The sequence below is a fragment of the Carassius carassius genome, chromosome 45 (genome assembly GCF_963082965.1).
Source record: "Carassius carassius chromosome 45, fCarCar2.1, whole genome shotgun sequence".
Lineage (NCBI taxonomy): Eukaryota > Metazoa > Chordata > Actinopteri > Cypriniformes > Cyprinidae > Carassius > Carassius carassius.
In genome coordinates, this window is record NC_081799.1 from 7,352,758 (window position 1) to 7,366,508 (window position 13,751).

Below are 13,751 nucleotides of genomic sequence, written 5' to 3' on the forward strand. Positions count from 1 at the left end.
ACACACAATGTGCTCCAATGTGTTACAATCCCAGAAGTCCTGTACAAAGAGGATGTTAATACAATGAACAACAGTGAGTTATAGACCTGTGACAAATGTTGTAAGATCTGCAGACAAGAATCAGTTTCAATGGGACCGTCTCAGAGAATTAACAGTTAGCTATATTTCAGCAGTCTTCAGTGTCACATGATCCTTTAATGATTTTATTCTCAGGCATTTCTTATTATCAATGCTGTTAACCATTTTGCTGCTTAAAGGTCCCGTTCTTCGTGATCCCATGTTTTAAACTTTAGTTAGTGTGTAATGTTGTTGTTAGAGTATAAATAATATCTGTAAAATTCTAAAGCTCAAAGTTCAATGCCAAGCGAGATATTTTATTTAACAGAATTCGCCTCCAACGAACGACCCGTTTGGACTACATCCCTCTAGTTCCTGCAGTAATGACGTCACTAAAACAGTTTTTTGACTAACCTCCACCCACATGAATACACAAAAAGGGGGGCGTGGTCTTGTTGCGCTCCGACAGAGAAGAGCAAGAGTTGCGTTTGTGTTTGTCGCCATGTCGTCGAAACGCTGTTATTTTCATCTCGGAGTCCAATCATCTTTGTTTGGCTTTCCCAGGGAAGCTTTACTTAGAGGTCAATGGTTACAATTTATGTTAAATTCAGTTCCCGAAAATTATAATCCACATGTAAAACTATGTGCAGTTCATTTTGCTGAGGACAGCTTCCTCAATCTCAATCAGTTTAATGCCGGATTCGCACAAAGATTATTCTTGAAAGATGGAGCAGTTCCCTCTTTGTCTGGAGAAGGTGTTGTTTATGGACCACAACCGGTAAGTGTATTTTATTATTTAAGTTGGTGCGTTAAACAGTTTCTGTAACTTATTACACAAAGGGCAACGCTGTTTAGCTTTGTTAACTAGATGTTAGGGCTGTGCAAAAAAATCGAATGTGATTTTCATGCGCATCTCGTCAGTAAAAACACTCCTGTGATTATAAATACATCTCCAGTACATGCTCCTGCCCACTTCTCAAAACTAGCCCAATCACATTTCCAGGAGGACAGCGCGTGCTCAGCTGCTGTCGAATCACAACACAGGAACCGCTGGCCCAATCAGAACTCGTTACGTGTTTCTGAAGGAGGGACTTTATAGAACAAGGAAGTCATCAGCCCGTTTTTATGACAGTGAAAACAGCGGTATACAGATAGGTGAATTGTGTGAAAAATACTGTGTTTTTTTACACGCGAAACATGAACATGTTATATTGCACACTGTAAACACAATCAAAGCTTCAAAAAAACACGAAAAACAGGACCTTTAATATTTTTGTGATTCTTGATTAACAAAGTTCAACGATGTTGTGTCTATTTAGAGCTAATTAAGACTTTAAGAGGTTTAAAGAAACAAAGCATCCATATTGTGAACATGAAAACATATTTACTATTGTTCATTGTTTATTCATGAATGTTTAGAAACCATTAATATTCTTTTGAACTGCCAATATTTAAAAAAAAGTATGCAAACAAAAACTGCATATACCTAGACTAATATGCTTAATGCTGTAAAAGTTGTTGCATTAACTTTGTGAAGTTTAGTAAATCAAAGTATGTTGCCAAAACAATTTCTGCTTTTTATTGATTAGAAAAAAAAAACATAACAATTGTTCACTGGAATTTAATGTAGTTACAGCAAGGCTATTGTCAGAGTTGGATGTGAGCCATGCAGGGAACTTTTTGGACACACCTGTTTAGACAGTTTACCATGTAGGAAACTACAGGGATCTACCCATTTTACTTCAATCAAAGTCAAAGAAAGCCACAAGGCTGTCACCATACAATGCCAGGCAAATATTAGCATTTTGTAATTCTTGCCCAGTCTGGATAAATTAAACTGAAACAAACCATGTGCTTAGCTTTGACTTGCTCAAACTGCAGAATATTGCAAAACAATTTGACTGACTCAACATGTATTTGCATGTCACAGATGTTTGTTTTTGCTGTTTTATTATTGGCTCACTTGATTACTAGTCATTACCAACTTCTGCAAACAAGAAATGAAACTGAGACTGGTGGGAGTCACAGATGATAACATTCTAGACAACATTTTAGGCCAGCTATGAACTATCCCTAACACAAACAGTAGCAGGAGAGACGCATGTTGCTTCACAGGTCAGTGGGTTCATGCTCCTGGCACACTATGAGAGAGGGTGTTGAATAGCAAGTTGTTCCTTTGCGAATGAGCTTTGGTTTTCCTGACTGGGCATATTGTGCTTTGTCCTAATGGAGACCAGGCTCAGCGCTACACCCTGGGGAGCAATGACCAGAAACCAGCGGTACACAGGCCTCACATAACTCTGACAATGAGCTATGTGTATTATGCTACTGGATTAAGATAGAGGAGTGGCTCCTCACACAGACTAATGGTCAAACGACTGACTTCATAACCTTGTCCAAAGATATCCGCATGGATTTGCATGAAATAGACACACAACATGCTCCCTCACACTAACGCCCTGTTATTGCACTGTTACAAGCAGATTAATGAGAGAAAGACAGGCAGTAGGGCTGCACGATTAATCGCATGCAATAGTCATGCGATGCAGGGAACTACAATGCAACCAAAATGGTCGCATATGCGACCTGTTGAAATTACATTGCGACCTTAAAGCTGAGCTAGGTAACTTTTGTAAAAATGTATTTGTGAAACCTGTCATTATGTCCTGACAGTAGAATATGAGACCGATAATCTGTGAAAAAATCAAGCTCCTCTGGCTCCTCCCAGTGGTCCTATTGCCATTTGCAGAAATTCATCCGCTACCGGTAAGAAACAACCAATCAGAGCTACAAATTGTATATAATAAGCGAGTACACCATGAATCCATTTTCCAAACCGTGTTTTTAGCCTGTCCTGAATCACTAGGGTACATCTATAATAAGTGTTTATATTCGGACTATTTTAGATTGCTTCGGAGGTACCGCGGCGGAGTAACCCGGTACCTTTGTGATTCTTCATAGACATAAACAGAGAGAAGTAGCTCCGGCTACAATGTTCTTCCGCAAGACGCAAGCAGTTCTGTTTATTAACCACTAGAGCGTCAAAAGTTACGGACTGCAGCTTTAATTTTTATGAGGTCGCAAATGTATCACTGATTATTTTTGTACCTACCTTATGTTTTAGGCAATGTGCTATGATTTACTATGAGCATTTATTAAAACAGAAATGTGTATTTTAAAAATACGTTTTATAACGTGCTCCGAGCATTCAACACATCAAGTTGGCTTCAGCCCCACGATGCGGTAAAGCTCCTCCAGCGAGCAGCTGGTTACTCAATGCGCTGTGTTTAGTGCGCACGAGAGAGCCGCGTCTTGCGAACAGCAACACTGAACCGAGCTCTCCTTCAGGACGTCCGCGTCCTCCTGCACCTGAACGAACAAATACAAATCGCAGTTTAAACAAACAGAAAAGGTTGCGAAAGAGCTTAATTTAGCACCGCAGTGTTCTTGTGTTCAGGGCACACACAGAAAGCGTCTCAAAGTCTTCTTGCTTTTGTACCGACAAATAGGCCTACATACTAAATATGTCAAAATACCTGTTTTGGAAAGTGTGTTCGAAAAGTCTGTGGTTATTTCTTAAGTGAAAGTAAAGAGTTGGAAAGAAATCAGATGTGTATCATTGTAATGGATGCATTGTCTCTTAAAGTGACCGTGCCTAATTTACTAGCTCTGCTGTCAGTGTCTTTAATGTTAATCCTAGAAAATGAAAGTAAATCACTCACTGCTCTTGATTGAATTACTTTGTAGTTTTAACAATAATTTATGCACAGTAAAACTAAAAATCAGATATAATTGATTATATTGTTTTACTGGTGGGTGCAGGACACTAGTTCATTTATGTAAGTGAGTATAGCAAAATACAGCGAACTTTGAAATATCATACCCAAAAATTCTTCATACTGTAGACTACCAATGATATTGATAAATATATATATTTATTAAATATATATATTAAATTAGGGACCTGACCATGTTTTGCTTAAGTGTTTATTTCTTTAATTGCTAATGCAACCTTTTCACACCACAGACTGAACCAAATTAAGCATTGCTTGCTTGGTAACTGTTCAACAAAGTATGGATAGTTGTGTAAATATTGTCATACTGACAGACGTCTGAAGTTTTGGTTGATTCCATTAGATATCTTTCTATCAAAGTTATCTGACATTATCAAAATGAATTTGTTCTGACACAGTTTAACTCTTGTTCTTATCATATTTTATTACCAATTTCTAAACCATAACAAATAAACTGTGATAATGTGAGAAATGTTGAAGGTGTCTGAATACATTTTGGTTTGACGGTGTATTTTATTTTACAGTTAAAACTATGCAGTGCTATTTTAAATTAGTTTCTGGACACTTACAAACTTAAAAAGTAAACTTTGTGTAAATGGCACAAATAAATAAATAGATCGAATATACAGTAAATATTAAACAATTTCAAACAGGGCCCACAGGTACAACCTGCACCAGGGCCCCTCTAACCCCAGCTGTATGGGTTAAGGTTGGTTCCTGGGTTAAGGTACCAAGACAGAGCAATGCACTGTGTGTACTGTGAGAAATAAAAGTAGGCATGTGGTTTAAAAGATGGCAAGTAAAATAAAAAGCACATCTGAATGCAATACAGTTTCATTATTATCCAGAGCGGCTTACTATAAAAAATTTGTGCGACCAAATCATGTTTTGCGCCAGTAACTGAAAAAGTTAGTCGCGCAAGTGCCACCAGTGGAAAAGGTTAGTGTAGTTCCCTGCGATGTGTGTCTCTTTAGTAAAGCCGGTTCTGTGATTAGTACTAAATATCCATCACCTGCTTTCAAACTTACTACACAGAGCCGTAGTTCATTGACAAGCTACGATACCACGTCATAATCGCAGATGAATCGCATTCGGTTTAGGGCTGTCAAAATTGCTCAAAAATGACGTTCGAATATTCCCTCTAAAAAATACACGAATATTCGAACTATTCGAACATCTGGTTGCACATGTCGTCAATGCGCATTACGTCAATAACAGGCTAAAATAATACAAAGAGACATAACTACTTGTATAGATAGTCTATTTAAGTTTAAACGTATATGACAATGTATTACGTACACAAAAACAAGGAAATCAACTAATGGCCAAGACTGAAGACCTCACGCTCTCTCACCCTCACGTTCTCTGCGCATAATGGTTTAAATGAACAAACAAAGCTTTGCTTTGGTAAACATGGAACTTTTCCTTGACATGAAACGATAAATAATCAAACCTCGGATCCATTGCTTGACAGAACTCCCCGAAGCCTGCCCCATCCGCGATACTGATCGGTCTCATGTCCTTACAAATGAACGAAATTATTTTATCCGTTATGGCCTCTTGTTGCGTTGCAGACAAAGAGCTTGCGGCGGGCGATGCAAAGTAACGTTAAGTGTCAAGACGTGACTGTTTAGCTGGAGTTCCACACATTTACATTTACATTTATTCATTTAGCTGACGCTTTTATCCAAAGCGACTTACAATTGCTATATATGTCAGAGGTTGCACGCCTCTGGAGCAACTAGGGGTTAAGTGTCTTGCTCAGGGACACATTGGTGTCTCAGAGTGGATTCGAACCCGGGTCTCTTACACCAAAGTCATGTGACTTAACCACTGCGCCAACACCACCCCCAAAAAGCAGACAGACCTTCGCCCGAACAGGGACTTGAACCCTGGAACCTCAGATTAAAAGTCTGATGCTCTACCGACTGAGCTATCCGGGCTCTACACATTATGCCATGCTCATTTGGGTGCACAATTTTGAGATGTGACCTCATGTTGCTAGTGGAATGGTATGCTAACTGTATCTTAAATAGCTTGCATACAACTTTGTCTCGCGGGTCAACAATTTTACCTCATTTTCTCTGCTGCGGTCAAGTTGGGCTCTGCACTTGCTGGTATCTTCCATGAAGACGCGTCAACTTTCAGCAGTGATGCTGTGCCAGACAGTGCGACTCCTGTGAGGCTGTGACCTGTCCCTGAACCCTCAGGCGCGCTAGCGCGCCCACTCGCAAAGCAGACAACCACGCCTCTACTACCGCTGGCCTTTTTTTCCACATTTTTTTTTATTCGAATATTAATTTTCACCTTTGAAATTCGTTTTTTTTAAACTATTCGAATACATATTCGAATTTAAGTATATTCGTTGACAGCCCTAATTCGGTTATGAACGTGATATTCCGTAGCTTGTCAGCGAACTACGACTCTGTATATTAAGTGCGGCTCCATTTGAAAGCAGGTGATGGAAATTTACTGCTAATCACAGAACTGGCTTTACTGACGACTTAAAGGCAGACTGAGGCAGAGAGTAAGACAGGTAAATTGAAGTAGATAGAAAGAGAGGTATGCTGAAGTAGAGTGAAAGGCAGGTAAACTAATGTGCAGGTAGACTGAGGCGGAGACAGGTGGACTGAGACAAGTGGATTAAGGCAATGAGAGAGACAACTAGACTGAGGCAGAGAAAGGCAGGCTGTGGCAAAGAAGAGAGAGAGAACTGAATTGATTCTAAGACAATGAGCAATAGTCAGGTGGATAGAGGCAGAAAAGTAGACTGAGGCACTGAAAAAGAGAGAAACGGACTGAGGCAGTGAGGGAAAAACAGCCAGACTGAAGCAGAGAATAAGACTGGTAAATTCAAGTTGAGAGTAAAACAGTAGGGCTGTGAGATTAATTGAGAGCGTAATATAAATCACGATTTGAGTGTGCGCGATTTCTAAATCGCTTTATAACTCGATTTTCTGCTGCCCGACCTCCTGCAGTATGCTCTCCGAAACAATCAGAATGCAGCGCACCTAAGTGGAGCGCGAGAACAGAACAGACTGGGCATATGCCTAACTCCAGGTTCACACACTCTTTCTGTGATGCCTAGCAATTTTATTTTTTAGAGCCCATGTTAACAGATCAGGGGTCTCATTTATAAAACTATGCGTAGGATCTTTACTAAAAGTTTACGTGCGCCCAAAAGCCAAAAATGGCGTACGCCAAAAAATATTCCGATTTATAAAACCGTGCGTACGCACACCTGTAAGCAATGTTCCCTTTATAAATCACAGATCACCCGCAGATGTGCGTACGTGAACCAGCCTCATATCCCGCCCTGTACACGCCCATTTTTAACCATAAATAGTCAATGCAAATCACCTCATGATTGCTGATCAGCATGTAAATGAGAGTGGAATCCCATATATACCTGGAAAACTGGCATGCGACCCGCCAATTAATTAATCCAAGAAAGTGAAAACGTGCATTTCTGTTAACCTAATTCTAATAATGGCGACAGGTGAGAAAAGAGGAAAAAAACGTAATTTCTCAGATACTGAGATTGAAACACTTGTAGGGGAGGTGGAGGCTCGGAAAACTGTGTTATTTGGTGGCCACAGCAGTGGGGTCACTAATAAAAAGAAGCAGTGCGAGTGGCAAAGTATTGCTTCTGCCGTCAATTGTGTCAGTGGGACAGAACGGACAGTTGCAGAATTAAAGAAAAAATGGTCCGACCTGAAGGTATACACATTTTTTTTTTACCAACATATTACATTTGTGTTTTATTAGGCTATATACCTATATAAATAGCAATATTGATTTTCAAAAAGTTTTATTTACATGTGCTTACAGTATGCAAAATATGTGAAATAAAGATTCTCATTCATTCAAGGTGGAGGCAAAGAGAAAACTGTCCTCCCACCGCCAGAGCGTGGCTGCAACTGGTGGGGGCCCATGTACAGCTGATCTCACATCAGTGGACAGCAAAATCGCGGCTATAATTGGGGAGGTCAGCGTGTGTGGTATTGTGTCGGAAAAGGAGGGAGACACTGACGTGACTGAAACCACAGAGGAGCAAGGTTAAACCGATTTTTAATCATTAACGCTGTACATTTGAGTGTGTGGGGTGATAAATGGATAAATGTTGCCAATTGTTTGTCCTCCAGTCCTTCCGGAGTCTGAAGCTGTAAATGAACAGGAGGTTCAGGGTGAGGGGTTCTCAGATGCAGATGCACAGCGTCCGGCTCAAAGCAGTGCCCCTTCTGCGTCTGGCACGTCCAAAAGTGGTCGGGTACTCACTGACGCAGTCCTGCAGTTACAGCGAGAGACAATAAACGCTGTCAACAGGGTTGCAGATGAGCTACGGCAGATGAGAGAAGTGATGCAAGAAATTGCACAATCATTAAAAGATGCAGTTAAAACATGAACCTTGAGTTTTGTCTTTCTTTTCAAACGCCGCATGACATCCTCACGGATTCTTGCACCTCGTTGATATCCCTCTTGTCGGCCAGGGGGCTGTGGCTCGGGGTCGTAATGCTGGGGTAGAGGGAGATCAGGAGGGAGAGGAATACCGTTTCTCAGTGCTATATTGTGCAAAACACCACACGCCCTGACAATCTTGCACACTTTTGCTGGATGGTATAAAAGTCTGCCACCCGAGGCATCCAGAGCACGCCATCTGCATTTCAGGATGCCGATGGCACGCTCCACAACTGCGCGGGCACGAGAGTGGACCTCGTTATAATGAGTTTCCTCTGCGCTCTGCGGGTTTAAAAATGGGGTGAGGAGCCAGCGTCTCAGGGGGTAGCCACTGTCGCCTGCAGGTTATAATTATATTAAAAACAAAATTGTTACAGTTTCTACTTTTTAATATTGTTAAACTCACCAAGAAGCCAGCCATCACGTACTGCGCCTGCATTTAGTCTGTTCCCTACACTGCTATGTGTCAAGATAAAGGAATCATGTGTTGAACCAGGCCAGCGTGCCACAATGTTTGTGAGGGTCATGTTGGAGTCACATATGATTTGCACATTAATAGAATGCACATGCTTTCTATTAACATAAGCAAATTCATTTTCAGATGGTGCCCTTATAGCAACATGAGTGCAGTCAATTGCGCCGATTACATTTGGGAAACCAGACATTGCTGCAAATTGCGTTTTAATTTCGGCCTGTTCTCGCACAGTGTAGGGGAACCTGATGTATCGACTAACCATATTAAGTATACCATTTAAAACGACAGATATTATGGCACTCAGGGACGGCTGTGATATACCAGACCTATAGTGTGAGATGATAGATTCCAATAGAATTATTTCATATACAAAAAGGTCTTAGAGACAAATTTGAGGATTACTTATAGTTTTTTTATATTATTAATTTACCTGTCTGCCAATTCCCGCTGGAAACAGCCGGTTGCCAAGAACCCCAGAGTGGTGAGGACTTGTATTTGGACTGGGATGGCATGGTTCCGGCGTGTTGCCCTCTCTAATACTGGACCCAATTCAGCACATAGATCCAAGAGCACAGCTCTAGGGAATCTAAATCGGCTTATTAGCCAGTCATCATCATGGGCCAGGAAATCATCATGGTCCCTGAAAACTCGTTCTCTCCTTATTCTGCCATTAGCGTAATCCTCCAACAGTGCCAGGAGTGCCATCATGAAGCATTACATACCCGGGTCACCGGAGAATTTATATGTTTCTAGCAAATAGACTGATCGTTAACACCTTGACAAAATCACTTAATTAATTTGTGGGCGAAAATTTAAGACGAAAATGTTATAGTGAACACATGCTTCTTGACGGTTTTGTAATGAACACCGTAATAGTTAGGACCGATGATGAGTAGCGATTGTGCTTCATGACTGTATTTGCAGACTTTGACATTTTATGATATAGGCTATGTACATTAAGGAAAATATTTCCTTTTTACACTGTGTTCTGCAGTTCTCTAATAAAAGGGTATTTCATGCTATTCTGTAGGCTATCACATGTATCGCGCCATGTCCTCCTGTGCTCCCGTTGTGGACAATGTGACTGTAAGGCAGCGCTGATTATTATTTTATTTTACTTTTAATACATTTTGAATTACGTTTGGATTTTACTAGATGTATATAGCCTAAAACAATCGGCACAAATAACACTGTTGGATTTAATCTTCATGATAATGTGGATATAACGTATGAAATGGAGTGAAAATTAAATGTCATTCATTCTTATAATCGTTCTTCTCACATTTATTTTCTACAATCTAACTTCAGTTCACGACCTCACCATCGGTGTCGCCAATTCCCTTTGTCTCCAGAATGTGCGTACGCACGGCTCAAAGTTTGCTTAAAGGTGCGCACATTCTCCCGTCAAGTTTGTTTTTTATAGATCACAACCTTTGCGTGGGAACTGGCGTACGTACGTTTCCAGCCCCGTTTTGTGCGTACGCACGCTTTATAAATGAGGCCCCAGGACATTCACACTGCACGTGGTAAAAGAAGAGAACAGAAAAGGTTATAAATAGAAAGGTGCGAAAAGTGAACTTGATTATGAAATGAACTTTAATAATCAAAATAAATACAAAACAGCGCAACAGCCCCTCGCGGACGACTGTCGCGCACAAATAAAAAGCAAACACAAACTACAACCCAGGCCTGGTCCTCTCTCGTCCTTCACTGTCGTCGCTCCAGTTTTATATCCTTCCATCTCCTCCGTGGGACTCGAGACCGATGGGTCGAAAAGGTGTCGCTCATCTCCAATCCCTCCACCGGCCTCGCTCTGTTCCCACGTCTCTCGGCCCCGCCCCACTCGTCACAATAATTTATTATTATTATTATTATTTGCCATATGTCTAGAGATTTTTTTTTGACATCTTTACTTAGTGATTATTTTGACTTATGTCTGTTCTAGAGACATGTAACAACTTTTTGATAAAGCTCTCATTGGTTTTCTTCTGGAAATATGTTTAAAATTTATAAAATTCAGAAAAATAAATATATATGAGACAGATGTGAATGAGGCAGAAGGAGAGACAATTGGACTGAAGCAGAGAGAGAGAGAGAGAGAGAGAGAGAGAGAGAGAGAGAGAGATGGACTGAATCAGAGAGGGAGAGACCGTTGGACTGAAGCAGAGAGAGAGTCAGATGGACTGAATCAGAAAGGGACAGACAGTAAGACTGAAGAAGAGAGAGAGAGACAGATGGACTGAATCAGAGAGGGAGAGACAGTAGGACTGAAGCAGAGAGAAAGAGAGAGATAGAGAGAGAGAGAGAGACAGATGGACTGAATCAGAGAGGGAGAGACAGTAGGACTGAAGCAGAGAGAGAGAGAGAGACAGATGGACTGAATCAGAGAGGGAGAGACAGTTGGACTGAATCAGAGAGAGAGAGACCGATGGACTGAATCAGAGAGAGAGACAGATGGACTGAATCAGAGAGGGAGAGACAGTTGGACTGAATCAGAGAGAGAGAGACAGATGGACTGAATCAGAGAGAGAGACAGATGGACTGAATCAGAGAGGGAGAGACAGTTGGACTGAATCAGAGAGAGAGAGACAGATGGACTGAATCAGAGAGCGAGAGACAGATGGACTGAAGCAGAGAGCGAGAGACAGATGGACTGAAGCAGAGAGAGAGAGACAGATGGACTGAATCAGAGAGGGAGAGACAGTTGGACTGAATCAGAGAGAGAGAGACAGATGGACTGAATCAGAGAGAGAGACAAATGGACTGAATCAGAGAGAGAGAGACAGATGGACTGAATCAGAGAGAGAGAGACAGATGGACTGAATCAGAGAGGGAGAGACAGTTGGACTGAATCAGAGAGAGAGAGACAGATGGACTGAAGCAGAGAGCGAGAGACAGATGGACTGAATCAGAGAGAGAGAGACAGATGGACTGAATCAGAGAGGGAGAGACAGTTGGACTGAATCAGAGAGAGAGAGACAGATGGACTGAATCAGAGAGGGAGAGACAGTAGGACTGAAGCAGAGAGCGAGAGACAGATGGACTGAAGCACAGGGAGAGACAGTAGGACTGAATCTGAGAGAGACAGATGGACTGAATCAAAAAGGGAGAGACAGATGGACTGAATCAGAGAGGGAGAGACAGATGGACTGAATCAGAGAGGGAGAGACAGTTGGACTGAATCAGAGAGAGAGAGACAGATGGACTGAATCAGAGATGGAGAGACAGTAGGACTGAAGCAGAGAGTGAGAGACAGATGGACTGAATCACAGAGAGAGACAGTAGGACTGAATCTGAGAGAGACAGATGGACTGAATCAGAGAGGGAAAGACAGTTGGACTGAAGCAGAGAGAGAGACAGATGGACTGAATCAGAGAGAGAGAGAGATAGTTGGACTGAAGCAGAGAGAGAGAGACAGTTGGACTGAAGCAGAGAGAGAGACAGATAGACTGAAGCCCAGAGAGAGACAGTTGGACTGAATCAGAGAGAGAGAGAGACAGTTGGACTGAGGCAGACAGAGAGACAGTTGGACTGAATCAGAGAGAGAGAGAGACAGTTGGACTGAGGCAGACAGAGAGACAGGTGAGACTAAGGCAGAGAGAGAGACAGATGAGACTGAAGCAGAGAGAGAGAGAGATGGACTGAATCTGAGAGAGACAGATGGACTGAATCAGAGAGGAAGAGACAGTACTGTAGCAGAGAGGAAGAGACAGTACTGTAGCAGAGAGAGAGACAGATGGACTGAATCAGAGAGGGAGAGACAGTAGGACTGAAGCAGAGAGAGAGACAGTAGGACTGAAGCAGAGAGAGAGACAGATGGACTGAAGCAGAGAGAGAGACAGATGGACTGAATCAGAGAGAGAGAGACAGATGGACTGAATCAGAGAGATTTTTGATTTTTAACCCATACTTTGGGAGAGACAGTAGGACTGAAGCAGAGAGAGAGAGAGAGAGAGAGAGACAGATGGACTGAATCAGAGAGGGAGAGACAGTAGGACTGAAGCAGAGAGAGAGAGAGAGACAGATGGACTGAATCAGAGAGGGAGAGACAGTTGGACTGAATCAGAGAGAGAGAGACAGATGGACTGAATCAGAGAGAGAGACAGATGGACTGAATCAGAGAGGGAGAGACAGTTGGACTGAATCAGAGAGAGAATCAGAGAGAGAGACAGAGAGAGAGAGACAGATGGACTGAATCAGAGAGAGAGAGACAGATGGACTGAATCAGAGAGGGAGAGACAGTTGGACTGAATCAGAGAGAGAGAGACAGATGGACTGAAGCAGAGAGCGAGAGACAGATGGACTGAATCACAGAGAGAGACAGTAGGACTGAATCTGAGAGAGACAGATGGACTGAATCAGAGAGGGAAAGACAGTTGGACTGATGCAGAGAGAGAGACAGATGGACTGAATCAGAGAGAGAGAGAGATAGTTGGACTGAAGCAGAGAGAGAGAGACAGTTGGACTGAAGCAGAGAGAGAGAGACAGTTGGACTGAAGCAGAGAGAGAGACAGATAGACTGAAGCCCAGAGAGAGACAGTTGGACTGAATCAGAGAGAGAGAGAGAGACAGTTGGACTGAGGCAGACAGAGAGACAGGTGAGACTAAGGCAGAGAGAGAGACAGATGAGACTGAAGCAGAGAGAGAGAGAGATGGACTGAATCTGAGAGAGACAGATGGACTGAATCAGAGAGGAAGAGACAGTACTGTAGCAGAGAGAGAGACAGATGGACTGAATCAGAGAGGGAGAGACAGTAGGACTGAAGCAGAGAGAGAGACAGATGGACTGAAGCAGAGAGAGAGACAGATGGATTGAATCAGAGAGAGAGAGACAGATGGACTGAATCAGAGAGATTTTTGATTTTTAACCCATACTTTTATTACAACCCGAATTCCGGAAAAGTTGGGACGCTTTTTAAATTTTAATAAAATGAAAACTAAAAGACTTTCAAATCACATGAGCCAAT

At 42.0% G+C, this 13,751-nt stretch overlaps 1 protein-coding gene and 1 non-coding gene across 4 annotated transcripts in view; both read right to left on the bottom strand.

Annotated features, from left to right (window-relative positions):
* LOC132127796 (rab GTPase-activating protein 1) overlaps window positions 1–13,751 on the bottom strand; it is a 125,857-nt gene that overhangs the window by 102,770 nt on the left and 9,336 nt on the right. The gene's annotated exons all lie outside the window — the stretch shown is intronic.
* trnak-uuu (transfer RNA lysine (anticodon UUU)) lies at window positions 5,722–5,794 on the bottom strand. The gene has a single exon. It is a non-coding gene; the product is annotated as a tRNA-Lys (tRNA).